Raw genomic sequence first — 20,204 nt, forward strand, 5'->3', positions numbered from 1 at the left:
GATTCAGAGCTACAAATATTCATAAAAGGGTTGATGAAGATGCAAATTGTTAAGGAAGTATATGAATATCAAATATGCAGTAATTAAAACAACGCAGTTTCAAATTTAATTAATTGTCTCAATTTGAGACATGTAGAGTAAATAAAGTGGATATGGATGGGTCACATGACTAGTAGACCTGAGCACGCGCGAGTGTATACTTGTCCTTTTTTCCCCCTAAGGTAAGTCTTTCCGCTCCCGGGATTGGAATGACTCCTTACCATCTCCCTTAAAACCCACATCCTTTCATCTTTCCCTCTCCTTCCCTCTTTCCTGATGAAGAAACCGTTGGTTGCGAAAGCTGAATTTTGTGTGTATGTTTGTGTTCGTTTGTGTGTCTATCGACCTGCCAGCACTTTCGTTTGGTAAGTCACATCGTCTTTGTTTTTAGATATATTTTTCCCACGTGGAATGTTTCCCTCTATTATATTCAAAAATCTATTTAGTATTTTTTTAAATTTTATTTAGTTTCCCATGACATCGGGGAATGTTAGTAGTATCTTGTTTTTGTCATTGCTATAAACAAACTCAAAATAATTTTCTTGGCAGTAGCTCCAAAAGATAAGTTTCTTTTTCCAACATGGTCTCTGTATTATGCACCCAGCACTTTCCTTCTCACACATTCACCTCATTCTATACTACTGCTTTCAACATCGCTGCAACCCAACTGCGTGATTTTAATTCATTTCTTTACAGAAATTGAGAGTATTAAAAATACATTAGGTCAACTAAACATCATATTGTACACATCATCACGTAATACATTTTGTGTGTGTGTGTGTGTGTGTGTGTGTGTGTGTGTGTGTGTGTGTACTTTTACATTACGTCATGATCATACAGTGTTTTTACGTGTGATGTATGATTTGTTGGTATGAAGAAGTGATGGTAGCTGATTTGTGAGAAAATTATTGAATACAGCAACTGTATAAGCTAGGTGATACAACTTCCAAACTAAGTTCATGCCGACAGAAAATCAGTCATTTGGTTTTAAGAGAATCTGGTGCATAATGCAGATGTCCGTAGGGTTAGCAATGCATATGACAGCCATAATCGCAAATGTAAAGGCGAGTAACAGCAACAATAAAAGTGTTTAGCCACACATGTTGCAAAATAACGATTACTTCTCAAAAAAAAAAACTGGAAAATGTTTTTAATATGAGGCTTAGATCTGCTATCAGAGTGCAGTACAGTTTCAGGCCGCTTCGGGTTTGTTTATAAGGAACCGGAGATGAAACTCCAGTGTGCAGCCCGAATTCACCCTCGTCCTTAGGACATTTTCTTCTTTTTTTCGAATAGTTTTGCAGTAAATATTGCTGTATTACACATTATAGAGTAAAATTACAGATCTCTCTCTCTCTCTCCCTCCCTCTCTCTCTCTCTCTCTCTCTCACACACACACACACACACACACACACACACACACACACACACACACACACACACACACGTGCGTGCGTGCGTGCGTGCGCGCGCACACACCCGTGACCATTATCAGGGATGGGTAGAGGAATAGAGAAGTGGGAAGGGCTATGCACAGGAGGTGGGCCAAAATATAAACACAACACAATACCATGCTTAATACAGTGTATGAAAACCACTGGCATTCAGAACGGTTCCAATTGTTGGGAATGGATAAAGAAGAGTCCTGTATGGTTTCCAAATGAATCTTACTCAATTTTTCCTGCAAAATAGTGGCAAGTTCAGATACAAATGATACTGGGTGAATAGCAGTCACACACCTTTCTCTACAAAGTCGACCATAAAGGCTCAATAATATTGAGATCTGATGACTAGGCTGGCCAGTGTGGCCGAGCAGTTCTAGGCACTTCAGTCTGGAACCGCGCGACCGCTACGGTTGCGGGTTCGAATCCTGCCTCGGGCATGGATGTGTGTGATGTCCTTAGGTTAATTAGGTGTAAGTAGTTCTAAGTTCTAGGGGACTGATGACCTCAGATGTTAAGTCCCATATTGCTCAGAGTCATTTGAACCATTTTCTGATGACTAAGATAGCCAGGAGAGATGCGATAACTCATCCCCATCCTCATCCTTGTTCCCATCCTCATTCTCACAAAATCAGTTATGGATTATGCGAGCTGTGTAAACAGGTGCCATGGAACACATCATCACCATTTAGGAAAAGACATTGTACCATGAGATGGACCTCATCAACCAAAAAGGTCACACCATCTTTGGCAGTAATGTGATCTAACAAGGTGACCTTGTGGTCCACGGAATACCATGATACGGCTGCCGGTATCATCAGGGAGCCCCAGCCATATTTCACTCCTGGGATGCAAACTCAGTCAGAATTTGGAAACATTTTGCGCCAAGACTCATCTGACCAAATGACTTTCTTCCATTGCTCCGTGGTTCAGGTTTTATGGCTTTGGCATCATGTTTTTTTACTACGGCATTTGTGATTTTGGAATTCATGCTCCCCGTGCAGTTCCCTACATAAGGAGCTTCCCTAGTGGTATTATGGTGCTGGCAGGGTTCGCGAGTGTGACATTCAGTTGTGCAGTGACTTTTGCAGCTGTTGTTCACTTACTGTTCATCACAGTTCCCTTCATTGACCATCTGTCATGATCACTCAGCACACACTTTCCTCCATATTGCGACTTAGTGGCTGACAAGTTTCACCTTTCCTGTATATGGTGTAGATCTTTGGTATGGTGTCTCTTGAAATGCCAAACAGTTCAGCTCCTTTGGTTATGGAAGCACCCACCATGTGGAATTCACTTACCTCTGACATAATGCACTCACGACTACACAGAACATTGTTCTGACCATAACTGGCTTCTTCAGCATACTGAGGACATTGTACAGGTGCTGTTCTTAGACAAATACAACAGCATAACTTGCAGGCTTAGCTAACATCTGCATTTATGTTCAAGTGTTTCTGCAGTGTTTCCATATTTTTGTCCAACCCCTACAGGTGCATCAACAGGGTAGAGGGCACCTACCATGTTGTTGTTGGAGCAGGGATTGGGGATGAGCAGATGGAGGACAGAGACCAGTGAAGATTGAGGCCAGGAGGGTTGCAGGAACAAATGATGTGTTGCAGGGAGAGTTCCCATAAGTGTAATTCAGAAAAGCTGGTGTTGGTAGGAACAATCCAGATGGCACAGGCTGTAAAGCAGCTTTTAAAGTGAAACACACCATGTTGGGCAACATGCTAAGCAACTGGGTGTTCCAGCTGTCTCTTGATGACAGTTCACAGTTTGGCAGTGGCTGTTGGGTGAACAAACAGTGTTAGTTGTCATGTCCACATAGAATGCAGCTTAGTGTTTGCAGCTAAGTTGGTAGATCACGTGGTTGCTTTCACAGGTGACCCTGCCTGTGATGGTATAGGAGACGACTTTGAAAGGACTAGAGTAGGTGATAGTGGGAGGATGTGTGGAACACGTGCCTGGTTCTATTGCACAGATATGGACCTTGAGGCAAGGGGTTGGAAGCAGGAGTGGAAAAGGACAGATTGAGAGGGTGTCAGAATATCACTGTGGGGGAGGGGGAGAATTATATTTCCCATTTCAGGGCACAATGAGAGGTAGTCGAAACACTGATGGAGAATGTAATTCATTTGCTACAGTCCAAGGTAGTACTTAGTCACAAGAGGAATACTCCTTTGTGGCCTGACAGTGAATATGTAAGGGTGGTAGGTGTCTTTGGAGATAAGACTAGATAGATCTGTTTCTAGACAAGGTTCAGGAGGGTAATTTCAGTCTGTGAAGGCCTCAGTAAGACCCTCAGCATTTTTGGTGAATGACTGCTAGTCACTACCAGTGCAACTACTGTGGGTAGCTAAGTTGTGTGGATGGGACTTTTTAGTGTAGAATTGGTGGCAGCTGTTGAAGTGGAGGTATTGTTGTTGGTTGGTATGTCTGACATCAATGGAAGTACTGATGTAACCATCTGTGAGGTGGAGATAGGCATGAAGAAGGTAGCTTAGTGGGCTTTGGAGGACTGGGTGAAGCGAATGGGGTATAAGGTGTTGAGCAGGTTCTGGAGAAATGTGATTGATAGTGTGCCTTCAGCCTGTCTCTAGATCATCAAGATGCCATCAATGAGAACCGGGTGAGGCATTGGAATTATGGGTTGTTAGGAAGAATTCCTCTCAGTGGTCCATGAATAGGCTAGCCTAGGATAGTGGCATGTGGGTACCCATTGCTGTACACCACAGATGTGTTTGTGGGTGATGGATTCAAATGAGAAGCAATAGTGAGTGAAGATATATTGGTCGTTATGACCAGGAGAGGGTTGTAGGTTTGGAGTCAATCGGACATTGGGAAAGGGAGTGACCAAAAGCAGTAGAGACATGGGCATTGGGGACATTAATGTAGATAGTAACTGTGGAGAGTCAGTGGAGGTAGTGGAGATTTTTATATAGAAGGGTTCATTACAGGTGATAAGCTGAAGGAGCTAGCCCACAAGAGGAGAGATGCTCTCTTTGGGAGCACAGTAACCAGCCTCAAGGGAGCATCCTAGGTGGTTGGGTGCATATGCCTTAGGAATCATGTTGAAGGTAGGACTGCTGGGGTTGAGGACACGCACACTCAGTGGAGAAATTTTGGAATGGTTGAGCAGTCTCTCTCTAAATATACCAAGATTCCCACCTTTTCACATATGGGGAGGACCACTATTTTCCTGAAGAACGTTCTTGTGTCCACGCCTTCTGGAAGTTCCTTTATCAGTAGAAACTACTTCCCACTGCGTTCCATCATCAAGCGAGGTGGCACAGTGGTTAGCACGCTGGACTCGTATTTGGGAAGGTGACTGTTCAAACCCACGTCCCACCATCCTGATCTAGCTTTTGTGTGATTTCTCTAAATTGCTTCAGTCAAATACTGGGATGGTTCCTTTGAAATGGCATGGCTGACTTCCTTCCCCATACTTCCCTAATCTGATGGAACCAGTGAGCTCGCTGTTTGGGCCCCTCTCCCAAATACAACTAACGTTGTTCCATCAGGAGCTTCAAACTCTGAACTGACACTCAAATTACTGAGAGAGCATTTTTTCTTGTATTATACCACCTTTTAGTAATGCATGGCTCAATTGTCTCATTTAAATGAGAGTTGCTTCCACCTGTACTGTTCATTATCATCTTGTGAAATGTTAACTGTAGTAACTCTGGCAACACTATAGTGAACCATTGTAGCAGAACTGCCTCTGCTACCTTTTCTAATATCGTGACAACTTGGATGACCTTTGGATGAGGTGGTAAAATTTGTGTTTTTCATCAGATGAACATAGTTGGAATGAAAAATGGGAAAACACAAATATGTGATGCCAGAAATATTTTATTTATTATTATCTTTTCCACTACAATGTACATGTGGAGATTCATTAGAATCATCATTGTTGCTCTCTATTTCATCTGAACCCCATGCTGTACTTTGTTTTGCATCATAATCAGAATAAGTTGGATACTGTCTACATATTCTCCATCAGACTTAATTGATTTAATTTCTTCAGTATTATTTGTCAAAGATAACAATTGTCAACCTGTGAGATTGCATTGATGCGCCATGCTGCAGTTCTTCATGGTGTCTGTTTATTCTTTTTATATAAATTTGTATTATGTCAAGGACACTGCACTTAAAAGGGAATGGTGCAATCCTTCATGTCGAAACCTACCCTGAAATTTTTCGTGTGGAAGAATACTCCGAAAGAGATGCACTGTCTCCGCTTCCCTGTATGCTGACGACTTCTGCCTTTACTACAGCTCTACTGGCATTGCAGCTGTTGAACATCAGCTACAGGGCGCTATCCGCAAGTCACAGTCTTGGGCTGTAGGGCATGGTTTTCAGTTTTCGGCTGCCAAGACCCGCGTTATGCATTTCTGCCGGCGCCGAACAGTCCATCCTGAGCCACGGCTTTATCTTGCCAACGAACTCCTTGCTGTGGTGGAGACCCACAGGTTTTTGGGTGTAGTTTTTGATGCCCGGCTGACTTGGCTGCCTCATATTCGGCAGCTTAAACAGGCGTATTGGCGGCATCTAAATGCTCTGACATGCTTGAGCCGCACCCGCTGGGGCGCCGACCGATCTACCCTGTTACGGCTCTTCCAGGCAACAGGGAGTGTACCCCCCACCATCAAGGGGGCAGGTGTGGTTCTCTGGCTCTGAGAGCTAACGTTGTGTGGTGCAGCTATAGGAACTGTAACAGGAGCGACAGTGGCGGCATAAGTGGACGTCATTCGTACTGGATGCAGTCGTTCAAACTTACGCTTAGCCTCAGTGTAGGTCAGCCTATCCAGGATCTTGTATTCCATTATTTTCCGCTCCTTCTGGAGAGTCTTACAGTCCGGCGAGCAAGGGGGATGGTGCTCGCCGCATTTGACATAGATGGGAGGCGGGGCACATGGAGTATCAGGATGGGATGGTTGTCCACAATCGCGACATATGAGGCTGGAAGCACAGCGAGAAGACATATGGCCGAACTCCCAACACTTGAAGCACCCCATCGGGGGAGGGATATAGGGCTTGACATCACAACGGTATACCATCACCTTGACCTTCTCAGGTAACGTGTCACCCTCGAAGGCCAAGATGAAGGCACCGGTGGCAACTTGGTAATCCCTCAAACCCCGATGGATGCACTGGACGAAATGGACCCCTCGTCGCTCTAAGTTGGCGTGGGCAATGAACGTGTTGACCGCCTGGCCAAACAGGCCACCAGTGAATCCACTGTAGACATTGGCCTTCCGGAGACTGATTTGAAGGCAGTCTTACGCCACAAAGTTAGCTCGCTTTGGGACGCTGAATGGTGCGGTCTGACCACCCCTAACAAACTCCGTGCCGTCAAGGAGACGACGACTGTGTGGCACTCCTCCTCGCGCGTCTCTCGCAAGGAGTCTGTCATCCTCTGCCGACTGCGCATTGGGCACCGCGGATGAACCACGGCCACTTATTGCGCCGTGAGGACCCACCTCTATGTCGCTGCGGCTCTGTTTTATCTGTGGTCCACATTTTATTGGAGTGTCCCCGTTTAGCTGTGCTCAGGCAGACGTTCACACTGCCTGACGTGCTCCCTGCCCTTTTAACTGATGACCCTGCTATGGCTGGCTTAGTTTTACGTTTTATTCGGGCAGGGGGTTTTTATCATTTAATATGAGTGTTTGTTTTATTTTATTGTTTTGTTTTGATTCTGGCCTTTGGCCTACGGTTTTAAACTGAGTTTTTAATGTGTTCTCGGTGGTTGGCTTTTCCTTTTTTATTCTATGGTCGGCCAACCACCGCCACACTCCATGTGATTTTAATTTGTTTTGTCTGTTCTTTGAGTTTTTCTTGTCTGTGTTGTCTGTTGTCTCCATTATCCGTTTTTTACTCTGTGTTGGTGTTTTTAAGTTTTGGAACAAGGGTCCGATGACCGTTGCTGTCTGGTCCCTTAAACCCACAAACCAACCAACCGGCACTGTAAATCTTTTGCTGATACAGCATACTGCAAGTATTTACCAAAAAAAAAAAGTTGTAGTCAGTCAGTCTTGCTGCCCAATGGTCTGCTACAATAGTGGTTCGTACAGTTTTTCTTGACTAGCACGCGGATTGGCAAATAAGCAGAGCGAGCCGTGACAAGACAACTTAACACCACACAGCACAAAGTTCAAAGTGCATACCCATGAATTTTAAGCACCTGAACCATACCTGAAACGTCTCAAATCATTAATATTTTGAATAAGTTGCAGTTCGTATTGAAGTCTACATTGTTGCAAATGTAATTTTTACACAATAGACTACCAGAGGAAACAGAATCAAGGCAGTGTATGATGTTTCATTTCAGACTACTTCCATTAAGCAGGATTTTAATTGGTTGACTTGAAATATTTTATAACTACTCCTGCAACTTATATGATAATTTTTGAACGATGTATATTTTACTAACAAGAAACATTTTCATATTTATACCCTGTGGTAATCACAAGTGTGAAGCAGTTATTGGATGATGAAAACAGTTCCCTTGCATAAGGCACACCCGATAAAAAAAATTAATGCATTTATGTGCTTCACAGGAATCGCTAGTCTTATTTAGACAGAACTAGAATGGAGAAAGAAATGGCCATGGCTGTTAGTTGCGTATGGTGCTGTGTATCAGGCATACATTCATAAAAGATGATCATGTCGGTACTGTTGGGTCTTTGAGGCCTGTTCGGGCGGATCTTAGCTTTAGTTTGATGATGCAAACAGCCAGTGCACAAATGACTGAAGTTTAACAGTATTGATGTGCTCATAAAACTTAAATGACAAAGAGTTATCGGAAATTATGTTGTGCAAAAATTTTCTGAAAAATGCTTCACATTGTCAAAACATTTTTTTATTAAGGGTATGAACCACACTATTCATTCCAGGCTGAATCTGAATTATATTAAGTCTTGTTGGCATCCTTGTAATGGGAGAGGTGTCGTATGTGCAGGCCAACAGGCCAGAAAAGGCAATAAGTAAATTTCTGCAGCTGTGATAGGACATTTCAGATGTAATATGGAAAATCGTTTTCTCCCTTTTTCCAGAGTTTGCTACATCGATTACAGAATCTTTGCAACCAAACAATCCTCTTTTTAAATTTTGGCCGTAATTTGCCTTGAGGTTTCTGAAGACAGGTATAAAGCTGCGGTAACAGTAATCTGCTGATACTTACTACTGCCATTGTTGTATATGAATGTGTCATAGCATTCATTGACTGCATGAGCAACTCCTTCCCCCCTCCCCTGTCGGCGGTTTGCACACAGTTCTTCCATGAATCCTGACTGACCGGGTTTATACAAAGCATTTTAAGGGATAGCAAAAAGCAAGGAATTTGTCTATAGTACTACTATTACTCTCATCTCCTCTACATGTTTTCTTGAAGTAAGCTTTGCAGTTTTGCAGCTTTCTTTTCCTTATAATTTTCCGAATCCATGTTGAAGAAGACTAGAACCTCGGTAATGTTCATCTCACTTGCGTTTCAGAAGGTCTTGTTTTGTAGATTTCCCTCAGTAATTGTGCATTGACTCCCACAAGAAGTTCTAAATCTTCGAAATAGTTATTCTTTCACACTTTTGCAAGTTTTATTTTGGAGCAGATTTCGTATTGTGTGTAAATATTTTTTCCACTTACACAGTTCAGATTCAGATTATAACACAGTTCAGATTCAGATTATACGAAACAAAATCGACATTGCACACAGCTTAATTTCAAGCATTTTCTGCCTCCTTCATTTAACTAAAGCTTACAGCCCTTTCTTTGTCACAAAGCTATGGCTGTCCTTATTTTCTTATGGCTAGGAAGGTATTGTAGTTTTACTTCAATACACACCAATCATCATTCAAACCACAATACATGAAATCATCAGTTATTTCCTCTTTCTTCTCATGTTCCCACAATTTCTAACAAAATGCTGGCATCATTCAAATGGATGTTCAAGAAATTAACTACCGGTAACAAGTAACCGGTATGTAGGTCTTCATGAGAAGTAGTCGATTCTGAATACATGCCACGTTCTTCATATTTTAATTTGCTAAGTAAAAAACATTAATTGGATACCACATTACTGTGCAACTATGAAACCTGCACGAAGACAGATGCTGTTAGCAAGCGTGTACGAAGAGAGAACGAAAAAAAAGTTAATTCAATTTTACCTCTATTGTTCACTCTTGGCAGTACTGCAAAGACACTTACTAATTATTATGGATATTAAATAAGTTGCAAATTCGAGTGAAAAGTAACTGCGAATAGCTGTCTGGGAATCTATCAATGGAACTGGAATTCACTTTACAAATTAGACATCAATCAAGGGTATGTGCCTACCGTGTTGTGCGTGCACCGTCTACTACAGCTACGGCAACTATGTACAATTCTGTAGCTGTAGCTGCGTGGTGTGCTACAAAGATGCCAGTTTTCAGTGTTTTTGCTTTTTTTAAAAAAAAAAAAAAAAAAAAAAAAAAACTTGCAGAGCGCCTTAGCAGCTAAAATTTTGACTGTGCAATTCTTTCGATGTATCTTTCCTGTCTGAAAAATTTCAGGGTAAGTTTCGACATGTTGGATTGGACCATTCCCTTAGTTTCACAACTGCACTGCAGCAGCAGGCACAGTACAGGCTGCAACAGTGTGTAGCAATTGGCAGGGCTTAGTTTATTAAATGGGACAAAAATGTACATCAGCAATTTTAGGTACTACTTATTATTTTTGCCCAAAAGTTAAGCAACTGACAGTGTTGACTTTTATTTCAAAATGAACTAGGCTAAGAAGCATTAAACCGTGAACTCTCATCCATCCCATAAAACAGGCAGAGGGGTTAAACTTTTGCTATGGGCCACAAATGTTCCTTGGGCAGTTCTAGTGCTAACTAAAAGGAGAGCCATTAGTGTCTATGAGAGAATAGTTTCCTTATATAAAAATAACAAATCATTTAAAAGAGGAGAGAAAAATGTAGACGTACATTCGATATTCTGACCCTGATGCTAATATGCAAATTTCTTCCTAAGTTGGTTTGTATTGGGCTGGAATGCAAACTTAGACTGAGGCTGTGACTTCTAATAAATTTCATAAGAAACAGAAACACAAAACACGCAAATGAATTTGGCATAACATTTGAGGATAGATATGACTGTAATGCTGAGTGGCACATCACCATTCACAGCTATGTATATTTACTCCATATATATGTATGTAACTATGTATATTTACTCCATATTGTAGTGAGAGATATCTCTTCTTTAGCCTTAAAAACAATTTTGGTTCGATGACTACATTTCATACACAGTAATATGTGGTCTGAAGTGTACTTAAAGTAAAGTATCAAGCGACCACATCTTACAAGGTGAACTTGTGCAAAAGTTTCGTAGTTTCTTAATGTTGTAACAACTGTGACCAAGGAAAGATAGCCAATTCATTGCCAAACCACTTTGTCAAGCTAAGGTATGAGACTAAAAGCACTCCGTCTTCAGGCCACAAGTGGCCCATCAGGACCATCCGACCACCGTGTCATCCTCAGTGGAGGATGCGAATAGGAGGGTCAGCACACCACTCTCCCAGTTGTTATGATGGTATTCTTGACCAAAGCTGCTACTATTCAGTCTAGTAGCTCCTTAGTTGGCATCACGAGGCTTAGTGCACCCCGAAAAATGGCAACAGCGCATGGCGGCCTGGATGGTCACCCATTCAAGTGCCAACCACGCCAGACAGCACTTAACTTCGGTGATATCACGGGAACCGGTGTATCCACTGTGGCAAGGTCATTGCCGTATGAGACTATACGATGCGAAAGAATTGGTTTTTGACCAAAAAGTTTCTTTTGATCACTTGGTAAAGATTGTGAATCTGTGGAGTACTTTCGAGTATTTTTCTGCAGAAATTAACATTGTTACCAAAGTACTAATTGCAGCAGGGAATGTTCTTTTGCTTTATTTACATTAAAATATTTTTATAGTGGTGCAATGGACCATGTGAAAGTATCTGTATTTGGCACTTTCCCCTCCCCTCCCATCCACACAGGCTGTCTCACTTACCCCTCCTTCCACCCCAACCCCAGTCATTACCTTGTCAGGTGCTCATGCGTGCAGAACAGGTGACAAAGGGATCACTTGGAGCTGAAGAAACAGCTATGGTTGGCTGGTGTATGGCCCCTATCACTCAACGTACTGTTGAATCAAAGTTTACTGTTTACTGTTGGATTGAAGAGTTCCTAGACAACAGAACACAGAATGTCATTCTCAATGAAGAGAAGTCTTCTGAAGTAAGAGTGATTTCAGGAGTGTCGCAGGGGAGTGTCGTAGGACCGTTGCTATTCACAATATACATAAATGACCTGGTGGATGACATCGGAAGTTCATTGAGGCTTTTTGCGGATGATGCTGTGGTATATCGAGAGGTTGTAACAATGAAAAATTGTACTGAAATGCTGGAGGATCTGCAGCGAATTGACGCATGGTGCAGGGAATGGCAGTTGAATCTCAATGTAGACAAGTGTAATGTGCTGCGAATACATAGAAAGAAAGATCCCTTATCATTCAGCTACAATATAGCAGGTCAGCAACTGGAAGCAGTTCATTCCATAAATTATCTGGGAGTACGCATTAGGAGTGATTTAAAATGGAATGATCATATAAAGTTGATCGTCGGTAAAGCAGATGCCAGACTGAGATTCATTGGAAGAGTCCTAAGGAAATGCAATCCGAAAACAAAGGAAGTAGGTTACAGTACGCTTGTTCGCCCACTGCTTGAATACTGCTCAGCAGTGTGGGATCCGTGCCAGATGGGGTTGATAGAGGAGATCCAATGGAGAGCAGCGCGCTTCGTTACAGGATCATTTAGTAATCATGAAAGCATTACGGAGATGATAGATCAACTCCAGTGGAAGACTCTGCAGGAGACACACTCAGTACCTCGGTACAGGCTTTTGTCGAAGTTTCGAGAACATACCTTCACCAAGGAGTCAAGCAGTATATTGCTCTCTCCTACGTATATCTCACGAAGAGACCATGAGGATAAAATCAGAGAAATTAGAGCCCACAGGCATACCAACAATCCTTCTTTCCACGAACAATATGAGACTGGAATAGAAGGGAGAACCGATAGAGGTACTCAAGGTGCCCTCCGCCACACACAGTCAGGTGACTTGCGGAGTACGGATGTAGATGTAGATGTACCTCTCTGCCTAAATCTGAATTTGTTTCATTTTACTTTTGTGCCCATTATGCAAATTGAATGTTGGACGCATTCTTTCACTTGGTGTCTATCTTCCCCAAGGTGATCGTTCTTCTGTAATTTGTTATTAACTGGTACTTACATATAGCTGGCAGCAGTGACTAGCTGTTGATAGATTAATCAAGTAATATCCCATTCTTTTTCTGTTTACATGTGTTAACATTATCTACTTTAAAATTGCCTGTCTTGTTCTGAAATTGTAATACCATATGTATGTAATATCCCCATAAAAGTGATAGACAAATAAAATCACTCTAGTCATTACAGCAACTACTGATAATCTAGTCATTTAATGTCAACACCTGCCAGTAAAAGACTGCATAATCTGCATACAGCTTCAGACAGCAGTAGGCGATATCTGGTCACTTTGTATAGTGTGGACAGCACTGTTCCTTCAGTGCTACGTTGTACATGTCTCTCATTTCTGACATTTCCCCATGGAGAACAACCCCCCACCCACCCAGCAAATCATCAATTGAATTATACTTTTCTTCCCAGATAACATGCAAGTCCATATTCTGTTTGACGTAATTGGCTTGGCAGTGGTGCACAGCTGCAAGGAAGAATTTCCAGAGGTCCAGAAATATGCCATCAATGCGATCTTGACTATTAACAACTTTCTGGATTTCATGAACAAGCAGGGCACACTGATTTTCTCCAAATTTGTAGACTCTTGCTAGATGAAGAGCCCATTCTGCCTCACATGGAATCTCAAAGTATCCCATCAGGTGCAGTAGCCTCTCCTCTATCACAAGCAACTTCATTTGTTTCTCAACTGTGTGTTTCCTAATTTCACATATTGACATACACCAACCACCATCTGTTTGCAACTGCAGGGTGCCTTTCTTCAATTTTGATTGTTGTTCCTCCTAGAAATTATTGTATCATTAATGCACTAATAGAAAAAACCAAACACCAATAAATAGTTCACGTAGAGTAATGAAACTACTGGAATACATTTGTCTTGTTAAAATATTTAATTGCTTAACATTGCAAGATCACAGGTTAAATGTAAGGGGAAATAAGCCTTTGCAAATGTGAAGTGCTGCTGCATTAATAACTGATGTAACTGCAATGGTTGGTCAATATAGGGATGGTTAATTCTGTTTGTGGATGATGCTAGAGTTGTCAAGTGGTGTCCCATATGTGCTCGATTGGAGACAGTTCTGGTTATTGAGCAGGCCAAGGCAACATGTTGACACTGTAGAGGATGTTGTTACAGCAGTATGAGGGTGAGCATTATCCAGTTGGAAAACACCACCTGGAATATAACTCTTCAGGGATGTTGTTCATGAATGACAGCACAGTATTTCATATCACCAGATTGACATAAGAATTTCCAGTCAGGGTGCATAGGATAGCCATGAGAGTGCTTCTGCTGTCATACGAAATTGCCTCCCAGACCATGACTCCAGATGTAGGTCTAGTGTATATGGCACACACAGGTGGTTGAAGGCCCTCATCTGGCCGCCTCCTAACCAACACATGGCCCTCACTGGCACCCAGTGTAATGGATCTGGGAGATGTGTTACTTTCTACCAGATTTGTCGATACCAAATTTAATGTGGGAAGTTGGTAATGTTTTCTTATATTTTTGTCAGATTTTTTTTTTTTTTTTGTAATTTGCCTTATTATATGCTAATTTACTTACATTTTTGAGAGTGAAAGCATATTGATTACTATTAGTAAATGTGACGAAGAATATCAAAGAGACTGATTTGACGCTGGAGTCGTCTTTGACTGTAGTCAATCGGCAGTGAACTCTTGGTGTGTGTTGACGGTAGAACAATGTGCAGATCGTCGTTATAAATAATTTGCTAGTGAAGAGGAAAAAATGAATTATGTTACTATTTTTTATGTAAACTTTAAGAAGAAACCACATGTCCAATCTCGAAGACAACTAATGTCATCACCATTACAGCATTTATTTGCTTCATCACAGTGGCACTACTAGTGCCACTGTTATGTGATTGGAGTAAAATTTGAACAGACAGCATCTTTCAGGTGTAGAACTGTGCCTACCAACTTTCATCTGTCACACAGCTCCACCTTGGTGTTGTGATATATATATTTTTTCCATCAGTGTATGTTAGACATGTATATACTGAAGATCATTTAGTGTTGTTAAATACTATAATTTAAAGTTAAGTCGTGTTACACCCATAGGCTAAAAGATTAGTAAATTAGAACAAGAACCCAGTAGTCTATATCTGCACCTATACTCCCTGAGCTATCTTGTGGCGTATGCTCAAAAATTTCTCTGGTACCAGTTCCTTTTCCCTCTTCCATGTTCGATTCACAAATGGTGCATAGAAATAATGAGTCTCAATACTAGCACCAATTTCTCTAATCTTCTCACTGTGGTCATTTCACAAGACATACAGGAGAGGAAGTAATATGTTAACTGACTCATCCCAGAAGGCTCATTTCATTTAAAATCACCCAAAATAAAGAAATCTCATTGCCATCATGTCATAGATATTTGTGAAAATTTGGTGTAAGAAAGTACATAAATAGAAAGTGATAAAATAATTTTTTTCAGATTTTTTTTAGATCAAAACTGTAGTGAGGGGGTCATTTTGAAATGTCTAGCATTTTCTCCATCTGGTGTCAGTACAAAAGGTAGGTTGTAACTACTATAACTCCCTTATTTATAAATAAATTTTATTTAATTTGGTGTCATTAGAAAGATAAAAGGACCAACTATATCACTAAACTATAAAAATGCTGCAACTGTGCACATTAATATGTGCAAATGTGTAATTAAAGTCATTTTCAATTTATTTTTTTTACAAACTTAAGAATTTTTTCGTCAAAATCACAAGTTTTACCAATTTAAATTTTGTCTCAAAAAATTCCTATTGTCATACATTTCAACAAAAAAAATCAGAAGGGTGTTTGTTCTGTTTAATCATTTAAAACAGAAAGAACATAAATAATAATAATAATAATAATATACACGTTTCATTTTGTGACTCTTACCTAGAGGTTACAAGTGATGATCAGTTCTCATAAAACACATTCATTCTTTCAAACAAGTTTTCAATGGGCAATATTATGTCTGACTTAAAACTATATAAACGACCAGTACTTGTGCTTGCGCTAGGAGCAGGCAAAGTCATTAAAATGTTTTCATAAGGTCTCCAGCAAACATCAGTGTGAAGTGGCCATGAATAACTTGAGGAAGGGCCACTTGGACTCATGAACTTGACTTTTGCACCTCTATGTTCTTCACTTACCTCTAGAATTTTTCCAAGCCACCACTGGTTATTGTAGATAGCTGCAGCAAATGTTTCTTCTTTAATTGTGTCAGAGGCAGTGTTTTGAATTCCAAGAGGAACTTGAATGAATTTAGTAGATGATGAAACACGCTTTATCAGCAACTTGTTTTCATTCAGTGGTTTGAAAAAATGATTTACTCTAGTCCCAGGAATGGTAGAACCAGTCTCGTGTTGTTTTTGTAACATGTTTGTGAACTTTATCTCCTCTGTTGTAACATAAAAGGTTTCTATTCTTGGAAAATGAGTTTTGGCAAATGTAAACAGATCTTTTGGACTTAAAATGTGACTCTCAAATGGACGCTGTAAACTTGCTCTTGTTGTTAAGCATTTAATAGTACCACCAACTCCATCACAGTCATTTTTGACTGTGACTAGTGGCAAAAAATTCCATTCTGCAGTTACTCCATGATCTTGCTTGTGATGGCACAAATTTAAAAAGTTCTTAAAGTTTTTATATTGTGCAGAACTGCCATCACTGAAGCACATAACATGCTGGATGTGTGATAATTGTTCCAATACATAAGTGAGAGCAGTTTTCTGGAAGACATAGAATGTGTTTGTATCATGCTGCAAACAGTCACTTGTACAACACAGTGACATTGACTTAATGCAATCATCTGTTTTAAAGTACACCACAAAAGGATGAAGGGTGACTTGAATGTTCTGCCAGTGAAATCCTTGTGCAGCATCTTGAAGCAAACAGGTATAGTTCTCTACAAAATCCACTATGATGATGCATGTAGTATCAGGGAGGGTTTCTTTGTTTGCTTTGAAGTAGTGACTCTGAAATTTTGATACATAATGATGTTGTGTTAAGTTTTGAAGTTTTTGCATGGATACTAAACAAATTCATCAGTCGTCTTGGGAAGTTTTTGCATGAGATACTCTACAAATTCATCAGTCATCTTCATTAATGTCTTCAGTGTAGGTTGATCAGTTTACATCCATTGTTTGAATACATTTCCACAATCTTGTTAGGACTCCAGCTCCATTAAAAAACTGCGCAGTTCATATTCGTCAGGGGACAGAGAACAGCGATGTAGTGTGCACTCCTCATTTTCCAGATTGCACACAAGTTTCTGTAGAAGTTCAGTGTACGGTTCTTTCACATGTGCAGCATGCATTAACAGTTTTATGTTTTGGTGATACGTGCATATGCATACGTTATGCATCCATGACTGTTTACAGTAACACATTCTTTTGGCCTAAGTTCACAAAAGTTAGTAAAACCAATTTTCTCTTCAGGGTATTTTTCTCTGAAAGCTAAGTATACATCATTCAGATTATGTAAAATTAGTGTTTTTGTCTTGTATACTCTTTTGCCATTTCCTGAAGGGACAGACAGACAGTCTTTTTTATTAGCAGAAATAAGACTTATATCATCTTCACTGTAAAAATTCTGGACACGTTTTCCCACATCCTTACCTATTATGTTTCCCACTTCATAACTCCCTTTTGACAAAATACCATCTTCTTTTAGCAATACCCTCGATTTCTTTACCATGTATTCAGTAGTGTTAAAAAACATTTGGATTTTTTCTTTACTCCATGAAGCTGGTGGTAAGGTAAGTATTTGTAGTTCTTCTTTAACAGAACTTCTGCTGAATTTCTCTTTAAGTTTTTTCATTAAAATATTACAGTCTGTACATTCAGCACTGCCAGTTTCTTCAGACACATTTTTCACTGGAACATGTAGCACCTCTGATGCTGTTTGCTGGAATTTTAAAGCTAAGCAACAAGACTGGGATCGAATGTATTCTGGATGTCTGTCTTTTGCTCTCTTGGTAACCTTAAATGGTGAAATTTCAAGTAATTCACAACTTCCATTAAGTTTTTGAAGAGCTGTAGATGGATCTGGTGTGTATTCTTGATCTTCAACTTCACATTCATCCATCCCTGGAAGGTTATCCCCCATAGGAGATAAAAGGTCCTTGCGGGATGTAAGTCCAAGGGTTTTATATTTCCTTAAACAAATAGGTTTCAAAGATTTCTTAGCAGTCTTTTTACTATGCTTCTTAAAAGGGTCACAGAAAAATTTTTGTCTATCTTCAAATGTTCCCAAATAGAGCCTACTGTGAAAAGAAAAAACACACTCAATATTTTCACAGGAGCTTCTTAGCTTCAATAATTCAGTATCAGCTTAATTCAGGCTTGACATATCTATTAAATCAAGCTCTTCATTGCTACTACTTTTCTTCTGACACACAACTGCTGACACAAAACCTAAAGACATTTGTTTTCCATTGGTTTGAAACTTTTTCTTGTTCGCTAATTACCAGACAGAATGGCTGCTTATGTAAGAAGCACAAAATCAAGACAAAAAAGTCCTTCAGATATATAAAGTGCACAGACACACAAAAACCTAACACATCCAGCCTGCACTGCATGTGTGTTGCAGCTAGACTGAATATTTCATTGTTGTTTTGTGTATTGTTGATTAGCTATTTGAAGCAATTAATTATTACAGCATTATTGAAAAAGTATAAGATCTAACAATAGAGGACAAACACCTTTCTGATTTTTTTTTATGTTGAAAAGTATGGCAATAGGAATTATTTGAAATAAAAATTCAGATGGTGAAACTTGTGATTCTGCTGGGAAAAAATTCTTGCGAGGGAAAAAAAGTGAGAAATTATATTAATTACAAACTTTCAAACATTTGTTGCTTAAACACAGCACTTTAATCATTTTTATATTATAGCTCTACTCTATTACTTTCCAATGACACCAAGTTGAATAAAATTGATTCATAGATAATAAAAGTTATAGTGGTTACAAACTTACATGGCACTTTGTTTCTCAATGCCAGTTGGTAGAAGGGGCCCACATTTCAAAAGGTCTCCTAATTATAATTTTGGTCAAAAAATTCCAGAAAAAATATTTTAACCCTAACTCATTATGTACATTCTTACACCAAATTACCCAGAAAATACCCCCTATAGGTTTGCAGGTAAGAATAGGCCTGAGGTATCCCTGCCTGTCGTAAGAGGTGACTAAAAGGAGTCTCGGTCTTCATGTTGGTCCCCTCTCGGGTTTGACCTCCATCTTTTCCAGATTTCTGTTGCTAGTGCGTGCCATTTGGGGAAGGACTACTTACGTGGTGTTTGTTTGTCCATCATGCACCAAGATCTTCCATGCTACTTATTGTTGTGTGGCGGGCTTTGCACCGAACGTCTCCTGCACCGTACCATCCTTCGTGCCCACGGCAATTTTGGACCATTTCGACACCTGAAATCCAGCGCGGTAGCCAGTCCAGCATGGTGGGTTTGTCATGTAACCTTTTGGTGGTATCCCCCTGACAACACAGGGATCACACTGCTGATGCCAGAGCTGAGACCTCCCTGTGTATGCCAAGGAGTAGGTGCCCATCCTTCTGGGGCCCCAGGACTACCAGCAATGGCCATCCCGTCAGGTGGCCCTTGCTGAAACTGGGTGGTGCCCGTGGGCAGAGCCCCTGGTCGAAGTGGGTGGCATCAGGGTGGATGACCCGGAATGAAATGGGTTAAATCGAATCAAGCTAGTGGTCGCTCGGCCCCAGCAGTCTCAAAATCGCATCAGGAATGATTTCGATGCTGCAGCCTATGGTTCCCGATCGTTCCCCTTCCTGGCAACACCTTGGGAGGAGCGTTGGGCGACCAGGTCTTGAGAGCCGTATTCGCCTCAGTACCTCATTTGCAGCAGGGCTGATCAAGAGATCTTTCAGGCAATTAAGCCCGAGTTTTTTGTCGACCATCATGAAAGATAGGTTTGGGGAAGTGGCGGCATTGTCCAAAATGCGTAGCGGGTTGTTTTTGATCCAGGCAGCCTCCCCAGCCCAGTCGCGGGTGCTGCTTGCCTGTGACAAGCTGGGTGACATCCCTGTCTCGATTACACCCCATAGAAGCCGTAACATGGCCCAGGGTGTTATTTTCCATTGTGACCTCCTTTTGCAGTCGGATGACGAGCTACAAGCCACCTTGGAGCGATGGGGTGTCCACTTCGTCCAGCGCGTGCATAGAGGACCCCAAGATAACAGGGTTGCTACCAGTGCCTTCATCTTGTTTTTTGAGGGTGGCTCATTACCTGTAAAGGTCAAGTTGATGGTTTACCGTTGCGACATGAAACTTTACGCCCCTCCTCCTATGTGATACTTAAAGTGCTGGAGGTTTGGTCACATGTCATCTCGCTGTAACTCCAGCACCATCTGCAGGGATTGGAGTCGTCCTTT

At 40.9% G+C, this 20,204-nt stretch overlaps 1 protein-coding gene across 2 annotated transcripts in view; it reads left to right on the forward strand.

The window, feature by feature from the left end:
• Positions 1 to 20,204, forward strand: part of LOC124804824 — a 164,306-nt gene that overhangs the window by 111,629 nt on the left and 32,473 nt on the right. The gene's annotated exons all lie outside the window — the stretch shown is intronic.

Source organism: Schistocerca piceifrons, chromosome 7 (assembly GCF_021461385.2).
Source record: "Schistocerca piceifrons isolate TAMUIC-IGC-003096 chromosome 7, iqSchPice1.1, whole genome shotgun sequence".
Lineage (NCBI taxonomy): Eukaryota > Metazoa > Arthropoda > Insecta > Orthoptera > Acrididae > Schistocerca > Schistocerca piceifrons.